Here is a 7,886-nt window from a genome sequence, read left to right as displayed (position 1 = left end):
CAGAAACGTTTCACACTGAAAGAAGGTTGGAATGACAGTGTGAACAGAAGATCCGAACTGCTAGGTGTAGGAAGAAGTATGTTTATTTCCCCTCCCCTTCCCCAACACTCTGTAGAATTTTGATACAACTTCACGTAACTGTTTTGGAGGCTTCACTTTTTAACAAATTTACAACAAACACGCTATAACAGTATCTAGAGAATCGTGGAGGGTGAGAAACCTGAACTAGTAGCAGTATTCAAATAGATTAACAATTATACTCTATTATTTTCAATCATTGCAACATTATACTAATATGTGCGGGCCGCCCATTTGCGGAGTTGTGCGGCCAATTATTCTCTTTCCATTCCAGAAACGACCGTTTTGAAGCAAGAAGTGTCCTAATGGCCAACACAAGCGGGACTTGTCCGAAACACACAAGATAAGTACAACAATTTTATAATCAGGCACCCAACTCTTTCTACTACTTTGCTAATAGATAAATACTTCAATATGCATACTTCAATATCAATTATTTGTTTGTTTGCGCCTTTATTTATGACACTATTGAAGCATTCGTGTCGCCGCGAAATAGTTTACAATTTATCTTATTCACATTTTTCAATTCACTTTAAAGTATCTGACACTGCTTTTACAATTGTGTATGTAAACTTGTATCTTAATTATGTTCATTATTAATAGTAGTCTGATAATCCAAGTCTAGTGATTTTTTTCCCAAGGAATAGAAAGAGTTGGTGTCATAATCAATACAATACTTGAAACTGGAAACTCCTTATTTCCCCCTATGGGTTAGGGTAATTCGCTAATTGTTGAACACTACCCAAATGTTGAACAGTTTCTGAATATTTTATTATAAATCTTACTTAAGTAATTTTCATCCAACGTAAACGTATGATGTAGATGCATTTACATGTGTGTCACGATATTGCTCTAATTAAGTTACAAAATTATACATATTTAACGTCAAAAACATTTATTGAAAATTTTGTACCGCTGATCACACGAAAACTGCACAATTCTTAAGATTTATTTTAAGAAATTGCTGTTACGAAATAAGCTTTGCGGGCAAATCGACCACAAATATCAAAGGAACACCATAGTTACAAGAACTGGAAGGATGTCATTAACAGTTTAACATTGTTTAAAATCACATTTTCATTGTAATTTAATTTGAAAAAATATTTTTCTTATCACACTATCATTATGCATCCATGATCCAATTGTTGAACACTGCATATACTACGATATTAGCATGACTGCTAGAATTTTTTTCACTTTACCAAACCGTGCATTTCCAAGGGCGTTTCAGGGATGTTCTAGGGGTGTTCCAGTGGGCTTCAGAAAAATTCCAGTGGTTTTCAATGGGTTTTAAGGGCGTTCCAGTGGTGTTCAAGAGGAATTCAGAGTGTTAAGGGGGTCCCAGGAGTATTTCAAGGCGTTCCAGGAGGCTCAGGAGCAAACCACGTGTTTTCAAGGGATTTAATGTTCGTTCCATGAGTGTCCTTGGGGGTTGAGTGGGTCCCATGGGTTTCCAGGAGAGTTTCAGGGGCTTTTAAAGGCGGACTTTTCTTCTGTCGTTTTCGCTTCTAATCAAATCTTTTCAGCCATTTTTACATCTAGTCATGTTTAAAACATTTTCATTCCACTAGAGCTCTCTTCAAATATGCGATTTCTTGTCATTCAAATGAATGGTCATGTCACTAGCTCGGACTAGCTGGGCAAAAAACACGAAAAACCCGGAAAAAAATCCGCCAGAGTGAAAAAATATCGGATGTCGGGTCAAAGTCGGGTCAATTTTTATCAAATGTTGGACCACTGTTGGACCCACATCGGGTAACTGTCGTGTCTGTGTTGGGTTTGGTGGCCAAAATAAAAACAGGTGAATGATAGGTTGATGTCGGGTTATACGTCATCAATTACGAACAAAGCTTCAACTGTTCAACAATTGGCTTGAACCGTCCAACATTAGGATGAGGTAGCTTAAGGAAGCGTCCAACATTTGGGTTACAGACTTCCCATACAAATGTTCTATTTTCTCTTAGAAAATGGAATTTAAGGGAATACAAATTCAATGGGCAGTATAAGGGATAAGTAGATCTAGACGTTCACTTGATATGTTTCAACTAAAGTGGAATTATGCACGGAAAAACAAACGAAAACCAAAATGCCGGTACTAACCGTTCAACAATTGGCGAATTACCCTATAGGGAGGGGCGGGACATTCGAGCCTACTCATCAGTGGAAAGGACTTGATATGCTAATCGGTTTAGCATAGGGCAGATACAAGTCTACTGGTAGACGTATCGCCCAGCGATTCAACGCAGATTGGCCACGGTCCGGGGGTGCGTTGATTATAACAGAATAACAGAATAATAATAACAATGAAGGCCTCAAAATTACAAAATGTGACATTTTATGCTGATTCTTGTCCACTTTATGCCAGCTTTATAGTTTTGGAGATATGAACGAAAAAAGTAAGAAGTTTGCAGAGTTTTGTAGCAACAACGACCTGGTGATTGGAATATCGCTTTTCCTCATAGAGGCAAATGAATAAAGTCACGGGCGTCCATGGAGACTACGCGGGCAGACGGCCGCATTTGAAGTTATCTGTCACGGGTTTTTCGATTTCGCGTTGTTTTCGGCTGAAATGTGAAATCTCTGGTGGCGCTATGCCTTCTGGCAAGTATCAGGAAAAATCTGTCCTGTGACGATGCGATGGTTTTCAAGACCAATATTTCCAAGCAGAGAAGAATCGGCATATGGCACAATCGATGTGCGGACAATAATTCATGAGTGTGTGATCTTCGAATGTGACGTTACTGTCGCGCTCGTTTTAAATCCGGGCGATTATGCGTTTCCTGATTAGTCAATTCCTGCGAGTGGCCTGCGGAGTGTTAAATTTTGTTGAGCTGTCTAGTTAACTACGTTTAATAAATCCAAATTGGTGAGATCAAGTCATTTTTATTTAGCACGGCAATCACCGTACTGCCTTCTTTATTTTTCGACATGTAGTTCCGTGGAGAGTTTATTCACATAACGCAAAATGCAGACTCCCTTTTTGTTGATAATCAATTGTAGGATATTATAGTTATTATTTCAATATTTTATGATAGAATGGCATACTTGTAGCAATTTAGTATTTTTGTTGTGTATACAATGGGCTTTTTTTTATTTATTTTTTATTCGGGTAAGGGATCATACTTTTTTCTCGTTTCAGAGAGCGAGTAATGGCGCTTAAGCCTAGGCTTTGAAGCCAGGACACATGGAGAAATGCCTGTGCCCCATCCCTGGAGAAGAGACGCCAACTAAAACGGAGTGTGCTTCTTAGCAGCACCACTCACAAAGATTTTATATTCGAACACCATTACCCTAAAACCAAACGGTTGGTACGGTTGTCCCCGTTTTTTTCTTCATTCAATTCAAAAACGTTTGTCAATAATGTTATTCATAAGAGCATCGCCACGGGCGACCCTATCTGGGTCCCTAACCCAATTTCCGGGCCCTGAATAGGGACCCATGTTCACACCGGTGGTATCTAAACGGGAATGAAAAATAAGGACGCGACATGGGATTAGTGATGGGTTTCCACATTTGGGGACCCACTCAAATCTTGCACTGAGTTGCTATTCCGATGGTTTGTGTGACGTCACTTTCTTTATTTATATTTTGCGGTGAAGTGAGCTGAGCAGTTGTATGGAAAATGAACAGCAGTGGATCAATAAAGCATGAGGTGAATATCGATGCACTTTGTCTTACGTGACTATAGATGTTTTCCAGAACCCTATCACAAACAAACAGACGCAACACTAATAATTCCCACGTACACCGACTCAACGGTTTATTTAAAAATTTAATAATTGGCCAACTGTCCATCTGTTGCGCTAGCAGCGTTTTTGTTCAAGTTTTACATTCGCTCACTATTGTCACCTAGTTTATGATTGGCCACTCTATTGGCCAAACTCAGTCCTTTTAGATTGGGTGAATATGTTTCCGCGACTATGATTTTGAATAGCAAACGTATCGCTTGAAAGAAATTGCTATTAAAATCATCGTCATGTAAACATAATCCCGAATGCCAAACACGCTATTTCACAAAACGCTCAGTAGGTGCCGGTAGTGAGCGAACGTCAAACAGGAGCAACAAATATGTGAGCGCCGTCTGCGAACAATTTCCATACTACAGAATATTTGATTTAAATATTCTTTAAAAATTAAACGATAAGACATGACTAGATGGAGACTGGAGACGTATGCTTGTCTGTGACGAAATGTTAGAAGTGTTGTGTGTGTTTGTCTGTGACCCTTTATGCCTTTGTGATTTTATGCAAGATTCATCAAAAGCCGTAAGGACATATTTTATTTGTTTCAGTTTGAACTACGTCCGATAAAAAGTAAGGACCGCTTTTAGCAACGCGCGGTGGAAAATCAATATGTTTTTCAAGTCCCTGAACCCAAAATAGAAACCACTGGTGGGAAGGTGGGGTGCTATCTTAAAATAGCAACCGACAAGGAGTGGTATAATGGGGATAGCGATGAGGACTCCCGTGGCGATGCTCTAAGTGGATAACTTGATTGCCTTGAATTTTTGAATTATCTTTCAACCCATAAGTCTGCGCAGTGGGTCTTGCCTTTTTTATATTAGTGTCTCTGACAAGCTGCGTATATTAATGCTGAGGCATCGTACACAAATTACGTTACGCTATAAGGGGAGGGGGTGTCGTGCTTAGAGCATCGCCACGGGCGTCCCTATCTGGGTCCCTATCCCTATTTCCGGGCCCTGAATAGGGACCCATGTTCACACCGGTGGTATCTAAACGGGAATGAAAAATAAGGACGCGACATGGGATTAGCGATGGGTTTCCACATTTGGGGACCCACTCAAATCTTGCACTGAGTTGCTATTCCGATTGTTTGTGTGACGTCACTTTCTTTATTTACATTTTGCGGTGAAGTGAGCTGAGTAGTGGTGTGGAAAATGAACAGCAGTGGATAAATAGAGCAAGAGGTGAATATTGATGTACTTTGTCTTACGTGACTAGATGTTTTCCAGAACCCTATCACAAACAAACAGACGCAGCACTAATAATTCCCACGTACACCGATTCACGTTTATTTAAAAATTTAATAGTTGGCCAATTGCCCATCTGTGGCGTTCGCAGCGTTTTTGTTCAAATTTTACATGCGCTCACAATTGTCACCTAGTTTATGATTGGCCACTCTATTGGCCAAACTCAGTCCTTCTAGATTGGGTGAATATGTTTCCGCGACTATGATTTTGAATAGCAAACGTAACACTTGAAAGAAATTGCTATTAAAATCATCGTCATGTGAACATAATCCCCAATGCCAAACACGCTATTTCACAAAACGCTCAGTAGGTGCCGGTAGTGAGCGAACGTCAAGCGGCAGCAAAAATTATGTGAGCGCCGTCTGCGAACAATTTGCAAACTACAGAATATTAGGTTTAAATATTCTTTAAAAAATAAAACGATAAGAGATGACTAGAGGGAGACCGGAGACGTCTGCTTGTTTGTGACGAAATGTTAGAAGTGTTACGTGTGGTTGTCTGTGACCCTTTATGCCTTTGTCACTTTATGCAGGATTCATCAAAAGTTTGGACATATTTAATTTGTTTTAATTTGTACTACGTCCAATAAAAAGTAAGGACCGCTTTTAGCAACGCACGGTGGAAAATCAATATGTTTTTGAAGTCCCTAATCCCAAAATAGAAGCCACTGGTGGGAAGGTGGGGTGCTATCCTAAAATAGCACCCGAAAAGGAGTGGTATAATAGGGATAGCGATGAGGACTCCCGTGGCGGTGCTCTTAGTGTTACGAATCATATAAAAATGTTTGGCTTTTCATACAAAAAGCGTTACATGGGGGAGGGAGGAGGTCTGAAATGGCCAATTTTTGCGTTACGTAATTAGTGTACCATGCCTGACAAGAAAATATCAAATAGTAGTTTATGCAACAAGGTGTAGAATGAAGATTTTCACAGCACGAGTCGTACACTTATCCAACGAGGTTCGCCGAGTTGGATAAATACGACGAGCGCTGTAAAAATCGAGTTCTGCACCGAGATGCCTACAACATTTTTGCAATTTCATAAATTATCGCTTGAGGATAGTTTTTAACAAAACTTTTTCATCAAACTGCACACTGATGTTCATAGACATTTTTAAGAAAGTCTGATCATAGCAGGTTATACTGTGCAGTTGTCAAAAATTTTCAAAACTGCGTCCTGAAAGCATCAAGAAGTTGATCAAAACTGAAAACAGTGCTGTAATAGTTCATTACGCAACGCAAATCAGTGCTGTAATGAAATATTACAGCACTGCTAATTTGGTGTGGGAAAGTAGGTCTTTTCCTGGCAGACTTGCGTGAGGTAAAACAGCCTTTTACGATGAGAAATTTCAAAAGGAAATTTTGATATTTCCAGGATGCTTTTCAATACCGAAGCGCTGTTTGCAGATCAGAAGGAATTTCTCAGCCTATCTTGATGCATGGCAAATTCCTTGCCTGAATCGCTCAAGAAACCGGGTTTTCTTCGATCACAGTACGCAGTAGCGAAGAAATGACAGTTCAAATGGCAGTCACCGAAGAAAGTTTCTGCCAGGAATCGGTCAAGAAATTTCTTGAGCGATTCCTGGCCGAAACTTTCTACGGTGACGGCCATTTGAATTGTTATTTCTTCGCAACTGCGTACTGCGATGGAAGAAAAACGGTTTCTTGGGCGATTCAGGCAAGGAATTTCCCATGCATCAAGATAGGCCGGAAAATTCCTTCTGAACTGCAAACAGTCCTTGACTGTGCAAGCTAGAATAGAATATGCCAATGCATAAAGTCACGTGGGTCTCTTGTGAAGGACATACTGAAAACCAATTTAACCACATCTGCATTAGTCGAAAATGGTAGTGGAGCCTATTTGATGTCCGGAATAAACGCAGCGCTGCCATCGCGTTCTACCATTACCTTATACCTAATTGATGAACTTGGAACTTGAGCAGCGGTTGTTCCGTAAGTTGGTAGCATAGAAGAGCTGAGCTGCCCCTCTTCGCATGTCAGTCCCATGTCATTTTTAATGCAAATTTTTCGTCACTCACGAGGTCATTTAAAACAAATTTGATGTTTTACCGCTTCATATCTTAGCTGAATGTGCTACGAAAAAGGTATGCATGAAGTGAATATATTTTTTTGAAAACAATTTGAGTTAAAGCATAAAAGGTAGGCGCTTTGGAAAACAACATGGGACTAACATGCCCAAATGCCAAGAGGGGTAGTGAGGGCGGCTATCAAGAATGCCTTTTTTGAAACCAATAACGAGAACAACCTGGGTGAGTTGCGCACTCAGCGAAAAAAAAACTTGGCCACGGCCACAGCAAAATAGACATAACTAGAGCAGCCAAATACGAGTCAACGGTGTTCGGCCTTTAGAGTAAAATTAAAAGCTGATGTGCACAGAATAAACGAGCGTGGGTGGACTCCTTGGTTGATGAATGGGAGAAAGCCGACACATCCAACAGTATCTGCCTCTTCTACGATATCTCACGACGGATGAACCCGTGGATGCCAGTAAAAGACGCTACTGGACTGTTACTCACTAAGCCAACTAACTAGCCAAAACGTTGGAATGAACACTTTAGTTGATTCAAGTATCGTAAAAAATCGTTGTTATTCCTTAACCGTCCGCCGAATGTACGTCGGACATACTGCGCTGGATAGAGGACCAGGTCCTCTGTCCAGTGCACTACGTCCGACGTTCGGTTTCATGTGTGGATTTGGAGAAAAATCGATTGTCGAGTGTCGGAAAACTTCGGATTTTAACCGCGACGACAATTTAATAAGTACAGTGAACCGCAAAGGATTTGCCATGATGTGAACATT

The sequence above is a fragment of the Aedes albopictus genome, chromosome 1, assembly GCF_035046485.1.
Source record: "Aedes albopictus strain Foshan chromosome 1, AalbF5, whole genome shotgun sequence".
NCBI classification, from domain to species: domain Eukaryota; kingdom Metazoa; phylum Arthropoda; class Insecta; order Diptera; family Culicidae; genus Aedes; species Aedes albopictus.
Note: the sequence above shows the minus strand (reverse complement) of the source record.